This window comes from Excalfactoria chinensis, chromosome 1 (assembly GCF_039878825.1).
Source record: "Excalfactoria chinensis isolate bCotChi1 chromosome 1, bCotChi1.hap2, whole genome shotgun sequence".
In the NCBI taxonomy this organism is placed as follows: Eukaryota; Metazoa; Chordata; class Aves; order Galliformes; family Phasianidae; genus Excalfactoria; species Excalfactoria chinensis.
In genome coordinates, this window is record NC_092825.1 from 59,122,445 (window position 1) to 59,145,291 (window position 22,847).

The 22,847-nt window shown below is 39.6% G+C and overlaps 1 protein-coding gene across 8 annotated transcripts in view; it reads left to right on the forward strand.

The window, feature by feature from the left end:
- The window catches only part of CALD1 (caldesmon 1), a 180,822-nt gene that overhangs the window by 48,414 nt on the left and 109,561 nt on the right, over positions 1-22,847 (forward strand). For all 8 annotated transcript variants that reach the window (XR_011904049.1, XM_072340278.1, XM_072340323.1 and 5 more), the window contains exon 2: positions 20,043-20,134. The gene's annotated coding sequence lies outside the window, so the exon portion shown is untranslated. The remainder of the gene's footprint in view (positions 1-20,042; positions 20,135-22,847) is intronic.

The window sequence follows — 22,847 nt, forward strand, 5'->3', positions numbered from 1 at the left end:
TGGGAGCTGAATAGCTTGTGTTCATTCCCTGAGATTTGTTCCTGTATTGTCTCACTGAGGCTGAGCACGCAGCAGCAGAAAGAGTGTTTCAGCACGTTGTTACTGAGCTCTTCATTGCTAGGTGGATTGCAGAGTGCTGGCTCGATTCATTCTGAAGCTTATATAGCAATGAGGCTGCCTTTGGCTAGTACACTGGATACTGCCTATTTCATGGTTGGTTAGCTGGGTTCGTACAGCTTTCTGTAAAACATGCAATTCTAGAAATTTATGGGTTTGAATGAGTAACCAGTTACACAGGGCAAATGGCGCTGTCTCCGATTACTGTATGAAGGGAAGTTTGGGTTTACCACTAATTGCAGATAAAAATTAATATTTGCAAAGGAGACACATATGATTTATTTGTGTTTTCTGTTTCCATAATGAAATTTCCTTCAGGTTTATGTACAGTCATTTGGAGGAAAAAGCGTAGGTCTGTGGCTCATTAGTTTCTGGTGGTTGTCACAAACCATTAATCAATTGCCCCTTTTACCAACGTAGGCCCTAATTCAGCAAAGCATTTAGGCATATGCTTAACTGCAAGCATGTGTTTCAAAGCTCTTTGCTAAATCATGGCTTTAATGTGGTTCAATCTTGCCACATTTCCTTCCAAGTCTACGGTTACCTTGAAATGACAGCTCAGGTGCCATGTACCTTCCTCTCACCTGTTTTTCTATAAAGTGACAAGCAAAAGAAAAAGTGAGTAAAATTTCCCTCTACCCCCTTTCCTCCATTCCCTTCAAATCATACCTCGATCAGAGGCTTCTGTACTTTATAGTATGGCATGTGAAATGGTATCAAACCAGGAGCTTGGAGGGCAAAATAAGGGGAAAGTAGTTTCTGCTTGATGGTTTTGAACTCTCTAATTTTGCTAAAACCCACTATGTACAGGAAAGGAAAAGGTAGCACAGCTCTGTTCTGTTATAACTGAGTGGTACCTGGTATGCAGGCTTGCTGTTATAAGTCTAGATAGTACATCTTAGTCTACAGAGTAGATGCATTCAAAATGAAGGGGGCTTGAGTTTAATTTTCCCAAGCCCTTCTACGCATGTAATAAATTGCCACGGTGCCTTCTAGTGGGTAAGAGAGGTCAAGTTTGAGGTTATGTTCTCAGTCCCAGTCTTGTCTACTTCAGTGCAAAAAGAAAGCAATCTAACTACAATTCCAGATTTTTCCTGACAGAGGGAGCATCCCAACTGGTATAACACCAGTGTAACTTGTCTCGGTGTCCACCGTCTCTATTGTTACTCCAGAAACAGTCTGGAAGGCCAAAGAAACTGAGGATTTTCCTCTTACATTGATTTTACGTGGCTCATAAGTCAGTGGAAATGATTGAGATCTGTCAGAAATTTCAGCCATTGCTAAACCAGTGTGATTTTTATGTATCAACCAGCAGGAGATTGGATGACTTGGAAGCAAAGGGAGCCAGTCCTACAGTCCTTTCAGTTTTTGTTTGACAGGGCAGAGTGTTTTTTTCCCCTTTTGCATCACAAAGACACAGTCCTTACTGACTTTGCAGTCAGGCTGCTGCCTGTTGAATCATCAGCTCACAGTTTGATGGGCATAATTTTCCTTCGGATTCCCTCTGGAAAAAGGTTGGTTGGTGCCACTCAAACTTGTTTTGCTTATAAAAACCTGACATCATCTTAGCCTAAGGTAGTATGTGGGAAGGAAAATGACTTCATTGATTTGTATTTCCATTTTCTTCCCTCTTTATTTGACAGCAACAAGAGCACATGATGGAAGCCTGCCATGTAACAAGGCCTTGCCATGTACATGACACAGATGGAAATGGCAACAGAGCTTTGCCTTTCACACTGAAGCAAAGTCTCCATTGCTCATAATGGACCCTTTTCATGACTCTAACATGCAGTCACTAGTTCAGCATAAAAATTTTTGCTTGCTGCCTTTATGTCAGTATTTTCTCTAAATTTATTCTGGAGAAAAGAATCTGAAATGCTACAATATCTTTATTGAGTTCATAGTCTTATACTCCACATTTGAAGAACTGAAGAACTGTTAATAATGAAAAACATACCTGAACTTCAGACTTAACATCAGACCAGATAAAAATGAAAGGGCAGCAGGGGAGAAGGACAGAGGAAAATCCCCACCCCTAAACTCATTCCAAACCCTTTCCACAAGTTACATGGTGGAGCTTGGCAGAGAAGTCTTCTCTTGAGTCTCAGCATACAGCTTTCTTTTGTTGGTAATAAAAGAATGTCTTTCAAAAGAATGGTTTTCAGAGGCTCTAATGGAGCTATAGTAATAATGGTGGCAGTGACTGTCTCCTTAGCTTGCTGTTCCTCTGGACCCTGAATAACATTGTTAGTCTACCAGTAGCGGAAACTATTTGACAGAGACCTCTGCTGCTCCTCTAGCACTTGTTTCTGAGACAAGAAAAACCAGATCACTGTGGTGATTTCTTCAGTTTGGAATGTCTTCCTTTGGTTTTAATTTTGGAAAGTTCATAAGCAGTGCTAATGGAAGTTCTAATGATTCTCAGTTTTCTTTCACAGATTGATCATGTTGCTTGGAATTCCTAGGTTTTTTTTGTTTGTTTGCTTGTTTTCTTTTTTATTGTAGGGGAGGAGACTTCGTATATGATATCTCTGTTCTGTGGCTTGTTGAGTACCAAATATTTGTGCTCCTGTCAGGAGCAAAAGCTGGAGGCCTGGAGGCTCTGTGTAAGGAAAAGTCAGTCCTTTAGCCTCTATGTGTATACCACTTTGAAATAGACATATACTTTGAAGGAGACTGGTGACAAATGGTGTCCCTCAGCGGTCAGTATGAGACCATTGCTCTTTAACATCTTAATTAATGACACTGGCATTGAATGCGCCCTCAGCAAATTTGTGGATGACATCAAGCTGTGGTGTGGTTGACACTCCCAAGAGATGGGATGCTACCCAAAGAGACCTAAAAAGGCTCAAGTAATGGGCCAGGAGAACTAGGAGAAGTTCGATAAATCCAACTGCAAGGTCTAGTGTCTAGGTTGCAGCAACCCTCCTTATCACTACAAGCTGGGGGGATATAAAGATGGAGCACAGTCCTGCAGAAAAGGACTTGGGGGTACTGGTGGAAGGGAAACTGGACATGAGCCAGCAATGTGCCCTCACAGCCCAGAAAGCCAATTGTACCCAGGGGCTGCATCAAAAGAAGCATGGCCAGAAGGTCAGGGAGGTGATCCTGCCTCTCTGCTCTGTGCTGGTGAGACCTCACCTGGAGCACTATGTCCAGATGTGGACCTTTTGGAGTGTGTCCAGAGGAGGGTCACAAAAATGATCCCAGAGATGGAACACCTCCCCTACAAAGACAGGCTGAGAGGGCTGGGGTTGTTCAGCCTGAAGAAGAAGAGGCTCCAGGAAGACCTTAAAGTGGCCTTTCAGTATCTAAAGGTGTGTGTGGGGGTGGGTGGTAATAAGAAGGAGGCAGACTCTTTAGCAAGGTCTCATGTGACAGGACAAAGGGAAATGGTTTCAAATTAAAAGAGGGAAGATTTAGACCAGATATAAGGAAAAGATTTCTTATGATGAGGTTGATGAGGCACTGGAATAAGTAGCCCAGAGAGAAGGGTACCCTGTCCCTGGAGACACTCAAGGCAGGCTGGATGAAGTTCTGAGTAATCTGATCTAGCTGTGGGCATCCCTGTTCATTGCAGGGGAGTTGGACCATATGGTATTTAAGAGTTCCTCATAACTAACACAATTCTATGACTCTGTGATACTTTGCTACTTAAGAATCCTTGCTCTAGTGAAAGCAGCACCTCTGAAGAAAGGGATTATTAGTAGCAAATAGTTTATTGATTTGTTGAGATAAACCATACAGACCTATGAGGTGCTGATCATTTGCTGATGGTCCTGGAAACAGTGTCTCCTTGGTTATCCATAGAGATCTATTATCTATGGTGACATTATGCAGTGATGAAGGGGATCTGTACTGTGATTTATTTTCCTCAACTTTAAAGTAGTGGAGCTCTAAAAATGACTAATGAACCCTTCAAGGTTCATATCTATGACCTAATTCATATGTTTAGAAATCTTGTCTTCCTCTTAACTATAGCAGAAAGTTGAGGGTTGCTGATCCAGAGAGCATTAGGGGCCAAAGCAGAGACTCTGGACAAGATCCAGCACAAATAGCTGCATTCCAGTGAAAACAGAAATCAGATGTACAGTGCATATGATAGTTTAATTGGCCAATGCTATTTACCATATGTTAATTGCAAGTTGTATTGTAAATTATGAGGTTGATTATAGCAATAATTAGAACAGATTTGTGTAAGATGCTGAGCAGTTAAAAAAAAGAAAGAGGAAAGATCTGGTAGAAACATTTTTATCTCAGTACCATTGAAATTTACTCTTTACAACAAAACTTTGTTAATGTTCACTGTTCACATCCTCAGCTGCTGCAAATTCTAAATACAGGACTATTTTCCAATAGATAGATTGGTTACAACCTAAAGAACTGACATGTAACTAGCGGTGTTCCCCAGAGGTCGGTGCTGGGTCAGGTCTTGTTCAACATCTTCATCAGTGACCTTGACAAGGGGATAGGGGCCACCCTCAGCAAGTCTGCTGATGATACGAAGGTGGGAGGATTGACTGACACACCTGAAGGCTGTGCTGCCATTCAGCAAGACCTGGACAGGCTGGAGAGCTGGGCGGTAAGAAACCAGACGAGGTTTAACAAGAGCAAGTGTAGAGTCTTGTACCTAGGGTGGAATAATTGCATGCAACAGTACAGGTTGGGGGATGACCTGCTGGAGAGGAGCTCTGCAGAGGGAACCTGGGTGTCCTGGTGGTCAACAGGTTGGCCATGAGCCAGCAGTGTGCCCTTGTAGCCAAAAAGGCCAATGGCATACTGAGGTGCATTAAAAAGAGCATGGCCAGCAGGTCGAGGGAGGTGATCCTCCCCCTCTACTCTGCCCTGGTGAGGCCTCATCTGGAATACTGTGTCCAGTTCTGGGCTCCCCAGTACAAAAAAGACAGGGATCTCTTGGAAAGAGTCCAGCAGAGGGCCACAAAGATAGTGAAGGGCCTGGAGCATCTCCCCTATGAAGAAAGGCTAAGTGAACTGAGTCTGTTTAGCCTTGAGAAAAGAAGACTGAGAGGGGACCTGATCCAGGCCTATAAGTATCAGAGGTGTGGGGGGCAAAGTGGCGAGGCCAGGCTCTTTTCAGCAGTGTGTGTAGACAGGACAAGGGGAAGCGGACAGAAACTGGAGCATAGGACGTTCTGCATGAATGTGGCCAGGAACTTCTTTACAGTGAGGGTGACGGAGCACTGGAACAGGCTGCCCAGGGGGGTTGTGGAGTCTCCTTCTCTGGAGATATTCAAGACCTGTCTGGACGCCTACCTGTGCGACCTGGTGTAGGGAACCTGCTTTGGCAGGGGGGGTTGGACTTGATCTCTGGAGGTCCCTTCCAACCCCTACAATTCTGTGATTCTGTGATTTATTTCTTCAGAAATCTATATTTTTGTTTCTACCAAGTAAGCTGTGTACCGACCAAACCAAGTTCTTGCCTGTCAAACTCATTTTGGAGCATAAGAGCAAGGCATGGGTGGTCTGTGGAACTAAATAAACTCTTCCACAATTTCATGATCAAGGCTTTTCAATTAAGCCCCATTTTGTACCTTATTTTACTTTATAAGGGGCTAATAAGTGATCACTGGAAGTAATAGTCAAGTTACTGAAATGATTGATGTATCTTATGGATACCAGTGGAAGACAACATTGCTCATTAGTAATAATGAGCAAACCACTAACATGCTGATTTCTATTAAAGAATATATTCTAGCCCATTATAAATTATTTATGACTAGAACCTTGATAACTCTTTGTAGCTTGTTTATTAATGTTTAATATTAGTGTTATCTCTGGTTTGTCTTTAGTTACTTCACACTGAGGGTAGAACTGCTAGCATATTAATGGAGTCTGTTATTCTTAACAAGATATTGAAAATGCTACTCCTGGTGCATACTAGCAGGCACAAGAATTCTTGACATTTGCCACCACACTTGCCTTCTACCACAGTTCTGATGTTTCCTTTTGTGTTTAAATTGGAAAGAAGATGACATTCTGTACAAGTTTTACAGCCAGGCAGTCACCCAGTGCCATGTGATTATAACAAGCCTTCTAGATGTACCAGCAGATATGGAAAAAAAAAAAAAAATAAAAAAAAAAATTCATACAATCCAGTGGACAGCACAGGTTACATTGAGAGACTGATTAATCTCCCTTCTCTTAAAGTGGAAGGAACTTGAAGCAGGGGAAATTGCTGTGTTGAAGAAGAGGCAACTTTGATTTATGTCATCTTCAAAGTGTTTGGACTTTTGGTCACACTCTGAGCTCTCAAACTGAAATAACTATGTCTCCCCAGGGATTTGTAAGGGCTTAGCTGCATCTGTTCAGAATTGTACCTCTCATTGAAGTAGTTCAACAATCCCTTCCTAGAAGAGACTGTTTGCATACCAAGCAAAAGCTGCACGTGTAAGGGCTAGCTTGAACTGGTTAGACTTTCCATGCTGTTTTTCATCTTTCTGGTCTAGGAAGGAAGCACACATAGATGGTGTGGACCACAGGTAGCCAGCTTTGGAGATGGCACCAGGGAGAAGAGCCACAGGGCACCTGAAAATAAAAAGCACCACCATGCCTGCTAAGAATAACCACCATGTCTCTGAACTAGGGCAGACATTTGAAAATGGTGACAAATCAATCTCCAGGAAAATCTGCACCTATGGGAATAGGAATAGAATCATTTTCATGATCGTTGGCCATAAAACTAGGAGAGCTTGGTTTACAATTGATCTGTCTCCTTCTGAATCTTAGGCAGATCTCATGGAAAAAGTGTAAATAGTTCAAGAATTGAGATTTCATGTCAGAATGTAAATATACATATCATTTACCACTTCTGAAGGTACTTGGGTAATACTTTCCTCTTCAAAAGAAAGGAGAAATTAAATAAATATCTACTTTTGAATGCTGTGTCTTGATTTCAAGAATTCCAGTGCAGCAACAGCCTTTAAGACTATGGTACATGTGGAAATATTAAATTATAAATTTTTCAGCTTTCTCGTTGATGTTTAGATTCATCTTGAAGTGAGGATGTTGCATGGTTTGGGAGGCTAACAAATTACAGCCTCTACAGCGAGTAAATAGATTTTTAACCATGTATGATCTTCAAACATTTGGTGAAATTGCAGGTGATCCTACTTGCAGTTCTAATAGGGCACTAATGATAGTCTTAACTTGGGGCTTGTCTGAAGGTTCTGCTCTTTTTTCCTTTCTTCTCCCCCCCCATTATTTTAATTGTTTATGTGTAATTTTTGGCTGGATAAACAGTCTATTCAATCTCTATAAAGGGTGTGCTTTGTTTGTGGTTCAAAAAAAGGAAGTTGTCAGCAACAGGATTGTTATTTCTAGCAGAGACAGCAGTTTATCAACATCTATTTCATTTGTCACTGCTCTCTCTCCCTTTTCAGAGAATACCCCTGAGAGAATTTGACATAAACCAATTTTGTGTTTCTAAGAAGTGAAGCCTTTTTCTTTAGTAGAAAGTTGCTATTTTTTTCTGTTTAAAAAAAAAAAAGAAGTAAAAAAATAGCTGGTTCACTATTTGAAACACTAGGAGGCCTCCATGTAAGTTCTTCATTCATAAAACAAGTCTGAGACTATGTACAAATTATTTATTCTTCCTTTGTTACAATCAACCTATTGTAATATAAAAATAGGAGCTATTCCTTTCTTCACAGGGCTGTTACAAAATTGAAAGCTGTGCATCATTCTGTGTTGCAATGGACATCATATGTATGCCATAGACAGAAACTCACAATTTACGGTGGCTGAATGTTGACTGAAGTTGATGAGTGAGACATTTGTGAGTCTGTGTTGCAAGAATCCATACAAACAGCCAGATGATATATCGCCTAAAGCCCAATTTGTGTGGAATTTCAATTACGTTCCATTCAAGCTGGGATGCAGAGAGCAATGCTAGGTATGGAAGAAGTGGTTTGCTACAAGCTAAAGCTACCACCCTGCTCTGGCACTCTGGATGGAAAATGCAGGGAGTCAAGATCAGTTCAGTCTGTTTCTAATCAGGCTGGTGTAGCTGCCATTGCCATTACCACTACTAGATCAGCTTTGTAGACCAGTGGAAGATTTTGTTCTATGAGGCTAATAACCCAATCTCAACATTAAATTCACTTGGGAAAACTCATAGTTACTTGTTCAGTTGCCCCTCCCCCCTCCCCCCACAGATACGTTCTAGAAATAGATAATCACTCAGATGGGAGCATATTATTAGTTTTCAGTCTTGCTGCCAAATGGCTGAATTTGACATGTCACATAGTAGGGTAATTTCTGCAGCACAGAGTCGGCATGCTAGGCATTTCACTGCAATATCAAAGTCTATGGGAAAAAGCTGAGAAGCACTGTCTGGAGGAATTATGTTGGCCATTCCAAATTCCAGCTAAGGTATCCCTAGATGATAATTATTCAGAAAGTTTCTGCTCTCTAGTGGGTAAAAGTCAAAATTAGAAAAATATCTGAGATGATGAATGGCTTGGAGGAGAACAATCTAATTGTTTTGACAAAAGCTGTTTTGTCGATTACGCTCAGAGCTACAACACCGGCAGTACATCTGACAGTAAATCTGCTTGAATTCCTTCCCTGTTAGCATGCGGGCCTCTTTTCTAGATGCAAAATCAAACTATGGAGATAATCTGACCTTGTTGTTTGAAGAGGAGGCAAGCAACACTGAGGATACAAAAAACATAAGAATAATGTAGTAATATCATCAGTGTAACACCATGCAGTTTAGCCAGCCTTAGTCTTAAAGCTGTAAGATCTGTTTTGAGTCTCCAGTATGATGGCCCAGCTCTAGTTTATTGTTAAGCTCTTACCTGCTAGCTTGTTCTCACATTGGTCTCATTCTCTCTGTGCCAACTGTTCTTCCCATTGTTTTCATCTTTGATGCTTCTGTATCCCTGCCACTCTTCCTCTGCTTTTTTCACATTCTGTTTCCCAGCACCTTAGTTTTCTACTTACACTACATTGCGTGTTTTGAGTGCGTTCTTTTCCAAGCATAGGGCAGACTTCTCTCTGTAACTTTACCTCCTGTCTGCTTTTTTACTCAGCTATGACTGAGAAAATTATTACTAGTCTGCATAAAGTAGATGCAGTTTGTGATAGGTGGGATGGTTGTCCAGGTAAACCACTGGGATGACGGAGAAATTTCCTTTCTATAAATAGTGTTGTATCAAAACAAATGAAGCTCTACTGGTGACAACTTAATGTCAGTGTCACCATGTGATGTTCTGGCAGTATAAGTCTCTGCTGTTCTCCTCTGAGAAATTGTTACTTGGCATTCTCTGAATGTGTGAAGCGAGGCATTGCTTTGTATATGAAATACTTCAGTCCCATATTTCCAATTGGACTGCAATGTGAAGATGGAACATATTCAAACGGGAATAATATTCTTTGAAATGTGGTTTTGTTATATTATGTGGTAGGAGAAGTGAGTGGAGTGGGAGAGTATTGTTTGATTTGATATATTTCTACAACATAAAGATCAAGGAAATCCTGAGGCTGACAGGAGGGTTCTGTTTTAAAATAAGAAATACATAAAATTTAACCATCGGTCTTCTTGAATTCCACTTAGTGAATGAACCATGATGTCTGATACTTGACTGTTTATTGGTCTAATGCAACCCCTATAGAAAGCTTTCTCTGCACAAATGGCATCAAGAAATAAGATTAATAAACTCTCCCTGAGTGTTGTTAACAATGAGAGCTGACAATAGACAACATCAACTAGTTTCCCATGAGAAAAAAAGAAATATCAAAGGGCTGTAAATAGCATTCCATTTTCTGTTTGCCAGATGAAGATGGGACATGTGGATGGTTTTAAATGTTTTATCCATTTTGGCACATGCTTGCATTTTCAATGGCCTAACTTCTTGGCCTGAGACTTAAAAGAAATAGCAATGACAAGAAGAGCCTCCCACTCATTTAAAACTCATTGGAATCATTGTCTGATATATCTGTTATATCAGTGATATAACCACTCTTCTTAAAAAGGCCAACAGCATTTCTAAGTAACTTTATTACAAATCTTTTCGCCTGGACAGATCTCTTACCTTTCATTCATATTTTTGAGTTTCTCTTTCCCCTGTTGTTGTCAGTATTTGTGTGTTTGCATCACGTGCCATTACACAGACAATGAAATGAGCCTTTCAAAGCTTTTGGTTTTTTAGCTGTCACAGATCGCAAAGAAAAGTAAAAATACAGTAGGAAGGAGAGTGGAATCCTCTTCGGTAGTCAGAATAAAGATGTTGCTATTTTGGTAGTCAAATAGTCACCCTATCGGGAAGAGTTTAACTGAGAAGCTCTTCTCTCACATCTCTGCTTTCATGTAGAGCTGCAAGTGACCCTCTGAAAGACAAAACTCTCCCTACAATCATGTTTAATTCAGCTAATTTCTACTCTTACATGGAAATCAGTGTAAAACTCAAGGAACCTGAAACACACTGTGTTTAGGTTCTGACAGTGTCAAACTGTTATTTTTTTCCCATTTCTCTTATGTTCCATTGCTGAATCCAATTTTGTGTTACTGCAAAAGAAAACCAATTTTCACAGAATTAGTCTCATCTCTACTTCAATGTTTAATTACCCCCCCAAAAAATAATAAATAAATAAATTATATATATATATATATATATATAATTTTCTTTTGAATAATGCTGGTCACTAAACTGTTAAATTATTTACATTTACTTGTAACAAGGAATAACATCTGCGTTCCAAGGCCTTATATATATATATATATATATATATACATATTTATATGATTTGTGTAAAGGAGACTTGAACTCTCACTAGCTGCAGCAACATTTCTTTGCAAGTCAGTGTCCTTGAGACAAGACAAATATATTGCTTGTCCTAATATGGTTTTCTTTCTGCTTCCAAAAAAGAATCCAAAGCATAAAGGAAACTCTTTTGCAACCCAGTATCTTCTCTCTCCTGTGCCTACTGTTACATTGCAAATAATGAGCATTATGCTACTTGGTTAGAAAAACCTCACGTTTTGTGATGAACCCCAGATTTTGCTTGGAGTTATTGGAATCTGGTTGTGAGCTGGCAGATAATGACCACGGCTTCATAAAAAAAAAGAAAATATTTCTATCACCTTAGTTTTTGCCAATTCAGAATCTTTCCAGAGGTGCAATGGAATGTATAAAGACTTCATTGGGTTCAAAAGCAGAGACTCTTTCAGAGCCTCATCATTTTTCTTCTTTGGAGATTGAAGTCATTTTCATTCAGATCTCTTCTCAGAACTGAATAGAAAATGAAGTATTATATTTCCTTTGTCAATTGAGTGTTTAAAAATGTGAATGAGTGATTCCAGCTAGATGCAAGCAAGTCCTACTCCAGAACAACTAGTCTGGTGACTTGCTATGCATTTTTCTATCCATTATAATGGTGCTTCTTTGATTCAACAAGTACCTCGGTTCAATTGAATCACAGAATGACTGAGGGTGGAAGGGACCATTGATCTGTCTGGTCCAACTCCTATTCAAGCAGGGACACTCAGAGCAGAAAGTTTCCAAGGAGGAGAGTCCACAGCCTTTCTGGGCAATCTGTGCCAGTGCTTCAGACACGAGCAAATTCCATAAAAATGGGACAAACTCCAGATCAGGCCTAAATAAATGATGTGTTGTTATATGACCAAAGTCAGACTGGACTTGGAAGGGTTAATGTGGGTCTGCTGAAACCTTCATTAAAAGCGCTTCCCAAAGATAGCCTTTATCAGTTACACACGTGCAGTCTTAGAGCAGTCATGAATGCTTGTATCACTAGCAGTGTCAGTGCTGCAGATGAAACAATTAACCCAGAGTTAAAAATGATATTCTCTGAAGATCAAGAAAGCAATAAGATGAGAGAATGAGAATGCCTTAAAATTAGATAGCCCTGTGTGGTGCTGCATACTGACCTAAATTTCACAACTTTTTTTCCCTGCGGAATCTATAAATACTTTGGGAGGGAGGTAGGAGGGGCAGGAGAGGGAGGGAGGGAAGGAGGGGAATGAGAATGAAATAAAATAACATTCCTTTTTTTTCCCTTCTTCTTCTTTTTTAAATGGAATGCTAACCAATCCCTTGGCAACAAAGCCCATGTTTATTTTTAATTAAAAGATAACATAGCTGGGTTGACTTCAGTTTTCCCAGCTGCTATTCTTCCATCACAACAGCTCTCTGGCCTGTTTTCCCTTGCTGATTTCTTTCATCATTTGCACTTAGCTTGTATGTGTTACATGGATTTTACGTAATATTTCCTACCATTGAAAATAAAGCTAGCAGTCTAAACAAGTAGCTGGAGTTCAGTTATCTTGATTCTCATCTACAGTACCTGAGCATGCCCTTCCCTTTGGAAAAGTAACAGGTGTGACCAGGATAACAACTTTTTTTTTCTTTTTCTTTTTCCTTTTTTAATGCACACATTCCACGCTGTTTTATATGGCTGCCAAGTGAGGAAAGATTTAAACTGCATACTGAATTTATGAGTTGTAGTTCATTAAAATAAATGACTTGGGTTTGGCAAATTTCAGGTATCACTGAGCACACAGGTAGTGTTTGAAGACTGACAAGCAGCCCTTGGTGGCTTTTGTTTAGGTGAGTGATTGCAAACAGCCAGTTTTTGTGTTTAAGCATTAGTTGGAAAGGTAGAAAGTAGGCATACTTACCAGGCCTCATCCAAAAACTTAATCTTTTCCTCATGTCAGGCAGAACAGGAAGAAATTGGGATGACAGTCCATTTCTCAGCATGTAACAACAGAGCTGATGGCTTCTATAGTGAAGGTGCTGTCTCTCTGTAAAGATCATTCCAGTTTTCTTGAGTGAACTAAAATCTAAGGTTTCTGTGGACATGTAGAGGTATCTGAGTATTTAGGAGTATCTGTTTTTTTCTCTGAGTTCAGGTAATTAAAGCTGAGATCGTAATGCTGTAGCATTAAAGGTTCACACTGGGGTGCCAGCAGCAAAGGGAGATGACAGCATCAAAGCTACAGTTATTCCCAAACAGAAATCTGGTTGCTGGAAAAAAAGCTTGTTGGGTCACTGAAACCAAATCATGGAAGAAGACGTAACTACATGTATTGATTGCCAACAGTGTTTCTATCAGGACTGTGTTTACAATGCATAATTTGCATCCCTTCCATATATAATATAGCCATTTAAAAGAAAAAGTTATTTGTACTGGTTGTTCTAGAATAAGTGGCAGGATTCTGATGTACTTTATTTTTCTTCTGTGAGCTCTGCTCATCTTGCCTTAGTTAGAATCCAGAAAGGCAAGGATGAATGTGAATAATCCTAACCTGAAGAAATACTGCTACCCACACATTTTGAAGGTCCCAAGAGGAGCGAGACTGGAGATTTCTGGAAAAGGCAGCATTTGCTAATTTCCAGTTTATTGTTTTGGCATGTAATGCATTTGCCCTTCTAAAAGATGGTTTACTTTGGGTTAGTATTTAAAGATCTGATAGTAATCAAGTAAAATGCCAGGTTTGTGGTCAGATGAATGATTTGTCCCAAGTTCTTTATCATGGATCAGAGTAGTAGTAAAATCATGTGTTTTGGGCTGACTCTTACTAGGAGAATACTAGAAGATTATCTTAGGATGAAGGTGGTGTGAACTGGAAAAATGAAAGTAAAAGGTATCCAACACATACCCAAGACTTTCCCGAAGCACGGAAAGTGGAACCACATGTTCCCCTCCACAAAGTTTGGGAACATTCATTCTTTGAGTTTCATTTTGGCTCATTATAGAAATGTTCCCCAAGGACTAACCTAGAAAACTTGAATCAATTCTTCTGCGCTCCAGAGGGACCATCCTCCAGGGACTCTGTTATCCCATCTCCAGTGAAAAACCCATGTGACGGGAAGCCACAGAACGAGGTTCACATGAACTTTCCCTGCTAAGGGAATGCCTTCATTTGCACAAAGCTCTTTTCTAAACTGCTTTATTTTTATGGGAGCTATGAGCTCCAGGATCCCCAAATAGTAACTTTTAGTGCTGGCACTAATCCTGTCAATCAGGATTCTTCTCAGAAATGCCATTAATTAGAATTCTCTGAAAAGTTCACAACTTGCAGAATGATCCCTGTGACTCCCTCTCTCCTGACGCCCATCCCAGCAGCATGTTCATATTTGATAACTTAAAAAGACATAAAAGTGGAGAAAATTGGAGCTTTTGCAAGAGACAAGAGCTTTTTGTTATTACAGATATTTTTTAGCTGTACTTCTGCAGTTCCTTAATTTTTATTTTTTTTTTTGAGCAAATTCCTTCATTTTTCATGTTGAATGATACTAACAGCTGTCAAAACACGCTTTAAATCAGTCAGTTTCCATTTGCTGTCTGTTGCAGTATTATATTCTGAATTATTGTGCGGTGATTTTTACGAATTATTAATATTTGGATCAGAGCTCTAGGCTTGCTGCAAACCTTTTCTAACTGGGACAATGAATCCCACTCTTCTTGCAGTTCTTATGACAGTTGATAGCAGACACTTCAAAAGCTTTGCAGCAGCCAGCTGAGTGTATATCTCAGGAGATGCAGATTTGCAGGGAATTTGAGATTCCTTATTATCAGGAAACGTTTTCCTTTGACAGCATATTATGTAGCAGACACGCCTGTGTGAACTGCCAGTGATGCAGAGGAGCTCATGTTCAATCTCCAGATGATCAGAAAGGAACATGGCAGGCTTTGATTTTTAAGTTTAAAAACGCTCTTCCTTCCAGATCAAACTGAAAGAGAAAAACCTTCCCTGAATCAGCTTTTCTTTTCTGCACGTGTTGCTGCTTTGTTGGTGGGACAGGCTTATGTGAGAACAAATGTTCTGGAACAGATTTGATCTATTCCTGCTGCCATTGATGTCTGTGTGACAGTGCACCCTGTGTGAAACAAGCAAGAGCATAACCCTCTACTTATTCCTGTGCACAGAAAGTGCTGAACAAAGCAGGATGAGAGGAGGACTCTGTTTTTCTGCTCACGTGGATGCCACTGCTGTCTGGTTAGCAACTGGTTTCTGCTTAGTAGCATGCACATGGCCAAAGAAGGAAGCAGGTGCTCTATTTGTGTGGCAGAGGATGATGTTCCAGCCCACATCTGCTCAGATGTACACATACTTTGCTTATTTGTTAGCTTCTACTTTCAGGAATAACTATGCAAAGAACTTGAGTTTACTTACACAAGTTATGAGCTATATCTAGTCCTGCCTTTTGGTCATGTTTAACCTCATTTCCCTTGTCTTTCCAGTCTCATGCCAGGCTATGTAGAACAAAAGTCTAAATATCCATATATATCATTTTATCTAAAAGTTGCTCACTTACACTTAGGAAGTAGTATTGTGTGTGGAACTGTGATTGTTCACCAGACTCTTTGGATGTTCTACTGCTGTGATCAGTGTAAGGAAAACTAGAATTTTAAGATGGTAGACAAGAAATATGCTATTTCCTGAAGCCGTGTAAGTCAGATGAGTTGCTGTTGAAAGGGTGTTAGCAGCTTGGCTGAAGGGAAAAGATTAATCTTTCTCCTTCACAGACTTTCTCACCTAATGTATGTGGCTGTCTGGCATTGTTTGAAAAAAACAATCATGATTATAAGCTCCGATTCAGACTGTAATTGAGAACATTCATTGTGCAGCTTTCCCCATGGGATGCAATGTGCTCAGGTTCTCCCAGAGCCCTCTTCTGGCAAACCATTGCGTGTGCTGCTATGCCCGTAATGTCTGGAGTGGATTGAAAAGTGTTCAAGAAGTTGAACTGCAAAGAGCAAGTGAATGTTGGACAAGGAATTATTTCCTCCCTGTTATTCAGATATCCGATATATTCTCCAGTTAGACTGGAAGAGGCACTGCTGACAGCATGATTTTCCTCTTCTCTGACCTCCAGACCCTGAACACAACTGGACAACCAGGACCATCAGCCCTGTATGTTACACAGCCTGTGTTGTTCATTATCTAAATAATATAACTCATATTTTCAACTAAAAAATATGAGTGGGAAACGTTTTCCTGCAGCTGATGCTCTCCCCATGAACCTGAGCTTACTGATACTTTTCTTCATCACCAAAATCCTCTTTGCGTGAGGTTGCAGAAAGATAAAATAATGGACTGAGGGCTTCATAACTTTTAAAAACTAAGTGATACATAAATGGAGCTACATATTTGGATGATGAAAATATTTCACTGAAAATTTTTCTTAATGATATATATATATATATATTAAGCTGAGGTTAAGATGCCACTTGAACTCTAAACTTCTTTAATAATATACTGATATAATAATGTTATATTAAGTTCTCCAAGAAAACTATTCAATCACAAACTTATAATGTGTAGTTTTGTCCTGCCTGTACTTGGACTATAAACCCTTTGAAAGTAAGAAGTACCTTTTTGTCCTTTTGTCTGTATAGTACCCAGAAAGTTGGGGCTTGGCAATACTACTGCAATTACGGTCCTAAGACTGACAGGGAAACTGACAACTTGAGGGTTGCTGCTGCCTTCTGGGAAGTGGAGATCAGATACAGCAAAATGCCTGCATTCAGAACATCTAAGTGTGTACTTTGCCTGAAGACAATCAGCCTTGAGCATGACTTTAAACTCTCCCTTAAGTGTATTGCTGCATGAGACTTGCTAGGTGTTTTCCTTTACTTCGCTGATGTTATGTACTGATAAGTTGCTCAGAAGTGGTTAGGTGAGCCATTCACAGGAGACAACGCATCTCATTTTATCTCTTCCTGGAAAACAAATTCCTGGGGTGCCTATTTACATAGTAATGGATGTGTATGAGATTTCTTTTGCCCCTCTTCTGTTGACAATACTTATTTGGCAAATACTCTAATGAAATTCCACCTTTTTGCACCCGCACATAATTCCCTCTGTGATGTCTTCATAAGAAAATAAACTATCTGTCAATCCTGAAATAAAAACTAAAAGGGGAAAAGGAGATCTGGAAGGAATGGATAAGCAAAGAAATACCTCATCTATACAATTTATTTAAACATGGTTTGCACAAGAGCCAATGCTGTAATCTATGGATGAAGATTACTGCTGTAACTGCAATGAGATTCACATTTAACAGCTGTTTTCTGCCTTTTTGAGGGAATGAGAAGGGATGATGGCAAAAATGATGAAACTAGATTATTCTCAGGGATGCACGGTGACAGACTGTAGTGAATGGAATGCAAATTAAAAAGCAGAAGGTAACATTTAAACGTAATACATATATATAACTTTAATATAACTTTAAATGATAAAGACTGGAAGAATTTGCCCATAGAGGCTGTGGAGTCTCCATCCTTTGAGATATTCAAAACCCAGATGGACATGAATCCAGGCAAGCTGCTCAGAACAAGGAGATGGACAAGTGATCTCCAGAGGTGTCTTGCAACCTGAACTGATGAAATACTAATTTTAAAGACCAAAGGAATCCTTTTATCTAATTGATTGCTAATGCATAGCCCATTAGACTGGGTTACTTCCTTTGTTCAAAAAAATTTTGGAGCCCACTCTCTAACAATGAATAGTTATTTTTATGGTTCTTCAACTCTCTCCTACTGATATTATTTCACTTTCCTAAATGATTAAATATGTAATTGGGACTGAAACCCAGATGTGCTATTTCCATAACAGCTTCTTAACTATATTGCTATTGGGTAATTTGGGATTGCTCCATTACATGTGGTACAAAGAGGAATGCTTCCTATTTGTGTACCACACCTAGCTGTGCATTAGGTGAGTGAACCTTCAACTGGGAATTGGCATAGCTGAGCCTAAGTGTCACTCTGGAGGTTTAATTACGTGTCCAAAGTGAACTATATCTTCACATAGCACATAATTATGTTGTGGTACACTCTGCAATGGGATTTTGCTGAATGTTTGCAGCTACTGGAAATAATAATGGAAAAAAGCTGCCATGGAGATCAGTAAATACACAGATTCCACCTTTGACTCAAACATTTTGTAAGTTGCCAGTTGTAAGCTGGAGGAATATTTGTGGGAATCATTATCCTATGTTTTCCCCGTTCTTATGCTATACCGTAAAGATTTGATATGGGCCACTATCAGAGACAGGATACTGAGCTGATTTGGCCTTTACTGTGTTACAGCTTCTCCTATACTCTTAGCACTCATGTTGACAGGAAAGGAGTGGGCCGTACATCCAAGTGCTAAAGTGTTCTTTAGGAAGATCTAGGCTAAAATCCATCCTGCAAGAGATTTGGTTCAAACCCTTCTGTAGCTCTAACCATTGAGCCTCTGGAGAAAGCGGAGCACCTGAAGAATGTATTTTTGGTAACTGAGCTATGTAACTTCATTCTATTCAAAGATTCCTGGTGAAAAGGAACTGATTTCATCAGTAGAGTAGGGAGGAATGAACATGAAGGTACAGCACAGTGTTTATTATTGGGGGAATTTGGAGGACTGAAAAAAAATTGGTATAAAGAACAAAAATCTGCCGTTTTTACCACAGAAAATTACTGTCCCAAGCATGTCCAAATCCCTAGGATATCTCTTGGATTGGAGGGCTTAGATTAATGAAGTCTGGTTTTTGACCTCAACCTGAATTTCCTTCATGCTTAAAATCTATGGAAATGTCCTGAATTCTGCTGGGCTTAATTCAGAAAAAATGAAGCTTTAGGACAGAACAAGTTAAAGAAAAATAACAGAAGAGTTCTTGATGACTGTAAGAAAAATTGTACATGAGCTGTCTCCATATTCTTTTTATTTTGTTTATTTTTAATCTTGAAAAGTTTAGAAGAAGGCAAACAGTCTGTAGCTGAAAAAGCCTGTTATATCCAGGAGCACATGTAATATATACCTTCACAACGTTCAGACCACATCTGATATCTTGCAATGCATGAAGTGGTGCATACTAAAAAAAAAAACAGAAATGGGCAAGAGTAAACTTTGCTAGTTGGTGAAAAAAGTGCAGGTGAATTCAGTGACTTGGAAGGGTTTTATGCTATACATAAGTTAGAACCCTGTAAGATGATATAACTCATGCATTCTCTTGCTTGCAAGCAGGATTAACCAGTGAGATGGTGGTGATCTGGAGGTCTTGAGACTCTTCTCAGATCTTGAGAGCTAGACATGTGCTCTTATCATGCTGTGTTCTGCTGTGAGATACATGCATTGTAACAGTAAGCATCACAAGTGGACTCTGGTCTTTTTGATTCTAAGATGGAAATTTTTAATGAAATGCATCAAAGTCTTGCTTTTGATCAACCTCAACGTTGTCAGTAATATCAGTCATAGACAGGTGCCTATAAAACTTAGAGATCAGACTGTAAAAACAATTTTTTTTTTAATGACTGAATAGCTATTTACATCAAGAGTCCCACAAAGTCTGTGTTTCCTGTAATTAACCAGAAATTAATATGGTCCCAAACTGTGACCTTAGATCGCACCTCCTAACTCCACCACTTCTCTGGGCAGCCGTTCCAATGCCTAGGGTGGTCCACTGGAAACCTTTCTCTGTTGTGGCATCTCACCACTAGTGTCATGGTTTTGTAAGGTTTTAATGGTGCATACTGCACATGATGCTATGATGTGGAATACTGAGAGCAACATTACAAAACCATTACAAAACCATGACAACTAGTATGGTGCTTTGCTTTGTCTCTTATTTATCACAAAAGATTGTTCTGCTTAGCCTATATCAGCTTCACTTCTTCAAGAGGTTTTAGTGACATTGAGTACTTTTGGGAAATCAGTCTGATTTGTCAGTTTGTAGCTTATAGAGCTGTTGATACAGCGTTTCATCTATTTTGCAGATTTTTTTCCATTTTCTTCTATTTTCTCCTATTTTTATTTTAGTCTACATATATTTAAAAAAAGAAAAAAGAAAAAAAGGTTTTTAGGGTTTTACTGAGGAAGACTTTACCAAAGGTATACATATTTTTTCATATCTGCAATATGCTCAGTGACACTCTTTACTTTCATTTCTCTACAGTGATCACCTGCAGTTTCTCGAGTCGGCGTTTTGATTTCGTCAGCATCTGGTTCTTTACTGAAAGGTTCAGAATATTTCCTGATTGCTTTCCTGTGAGTATGATTAAAGTATTTACTTCAGACTTCCTTAGCAGAGGAAATTCAATAGTATTTCAGCACTTCTTTTTTATTTATTTGTTTGGGGCCGCTGTCGCCACAATCTATTTTCAGAGTAGATGCTACAGGATTTTATTCTGAATTTTATCTTCAAATCGGAACCTTTGAATTTTATAATAATCACTTTGCAGGTATTTGGCTGTTCTTCTAGTAGCTATTTTTATTTCTTTGTTGGATTTCAGAAGGTTTTCTGCTTGCTGTGAGAGTCTTACATTGTATTCAAATCAAACTCACTTGTCTTTTTGGAGCAAGCTTTGCGGGGTCCTGACATTTCAGGTAACCATGTTTTCTGACTATTCCCATTATTTGTATCTTAGCTCTATTTCTTTTTCTTCTTTATGTGTTTATGATGTGCATAAACTTCATCCCCTTGAATATATGGAAATTTTAGACTGAAGACATACAGGCAATTGGCTCCAGGTCTAAGTCGTGCCTGTGACAGCAACCTGGTGGGGTCACAGATGACAGATATATAGTGCACCAGGTCAAGGCAACTCCCTTAGGTGCCACTATCTTTGTTAATTCAGGGTACAGCAAACTTTTAATTCTCTCTGCTGGGTGCCCATGCACTCCATTTGCCAGTTCCACTCTACCTCTTCTCTGTTCCTCCTTTTTTTGGCAAGGGTAACGAAAAGTAGGAGAGAAGCATGGCTGAAGACTTGTTTTGTTTCCTTTAATCTCCAGTAGCCTCCCTTGATCAGGAATACTGGGCTTTAAGCTAGTTGTTTTTGTTCTACTTGGGGAAGCAAATTTCAGTTTGCATATGATTCAGAGAAAGTGTATGATTCAGTGAGAGTTGGCAAGTGGTCCCTGCCAACTCTAAGGATTTTATGATTCTATGATTCTATTCTATGTGCTTTCTTGGGTGGTGCATTCATAAGTTATCTAAATTCCTTAAAATTTTTTATCCAAGGACAGAGAATCCATGGTTTCCACCCTCCTGAGTTTTTCTTCCAGCTCAGCAGCTGGAGTTGTGTTTGTAGACACACCTGAGCATGAAGACTGTGGTGCTGAAACAAGCACTTCAGTTGTTCAAAACTGAGGCTTGCTCTTCAGTGTATTTCTGACCAGGTGTCTTATTTTGATGCTAAAGTTGCATCTGAAAATATACTGTCCTTCAGTGATCGGTTCATCTGGTCCAAGTGGAGGACACAAGAGGAGCCTCATCTGTTGATGCCAAAATCCTACAGCATTTGCACTGAACTTGTTAAAGTGTTTGAAGAATTCTGTCAAGAATAAAAAGCCAAACCTGATAGAAACTTCAACACTTTACCTTCTTTTCCAAATTGCAAATCTGGCCAAATGGAAGGATAATCTCCGGGACACATGGAAAATAACACAAAAAATGCCAGTAGTTGCCTTTAGAAAAATCATTGATGAAGATGGTGTAGACCATTACAATAATTAGGAAAAGCAAAAACAAGTATTATCTCAATAAAGTGCTAGAAACAGGACATATCTCCGTATGTAGGTATGAAACACATTAGTATAGTTCAGTATGCACGTGGTGGATCTGTAAATCTCTTAATTATTGCACACAGGCAAATCTGACTTTGGAAGACAGACACACTTCCTTAAATTACTTTCAAAAATAAGTGGTAGCATGTAAGGTTAAGGTTCAAACACACTGGCTAGTGATGGCTGGTTTTCACCTTTTCCATCTTACTTGGAAATGTACATTTTGTTAAGTCATTTGCCATTAGGAAACATTGTGTAAGAAGGGTTTTCTCCAGCCTTTCTCTTGAATGTTCAGGACTGAAAGCACTTCTCTATGGTCTCCAAAGATTAATTTTTTAATGAGGCTTTGTTGTGGTCAGTGACACCAAGATGAGTGGGGAGTCTCCATTCTCTTATCCATTCTCTCTGGAAATATTTTTCTGCAGCACTGCGTTTTTGAGAAAACAATAATGCCAGTGGTTTGGAGTTTTGCTTGTTTTAATACCAGGCAATCAAGTCTGGGGAGTCCTTTTCTTCCTAATGCAGTTCACAGACCCACGAAAATCTGATGGCTGCCCTTCAGTGGCTGCTGAGTTAAATTTGTGGGTGTCATTTTCTACAAGTATCATCATAGTATCATAGTATCGTACGAGTTGGAAGGGACCTTAGAGATCTTTGAGTCCAACTCCCGGGATTCAAGCCCTTCTGAGTAGCAGAGCAGCATTTCTGCCACTTGCGCCGCAGGGGGGATTCGAACCCCAGGCCTCTGGTGTTGCAAGCAGCAATTCTACCACTGCGCCACCGGAGGCACACGGTCTTCCAAGTCTTATCACTTGGAAGAAATTTGTAGCTGAGAGGCAGCTGAAGGAAAACCAGAGCATCATTTTGATGTAAAAAGTCACACTGCATTTCAGGTTGAATCCAAACAAGTAAACCTGCTGCGACTTATCCAAGAAAGAACATTTTTTATTCTCCAGGAATTACACCACCTAAGAATTGTAAAACCGACACACTGAGTAGCGGAAGAGAAATCTGCTTCTAATAAACTACGCCTTGCCAGACAGAGGTTTAAGAACAGAGGAAAGAAACAAACTGAACAAGCTCAAGAATCGTATGTAGGGGCAGATTCACTGCTGCGCTCAGAGTGAAGGGAGTGGAGTTGATTATCTGCATCTTCCCAGTAGGTAGGGAGCAGATATAGCTCGCTGGAGAG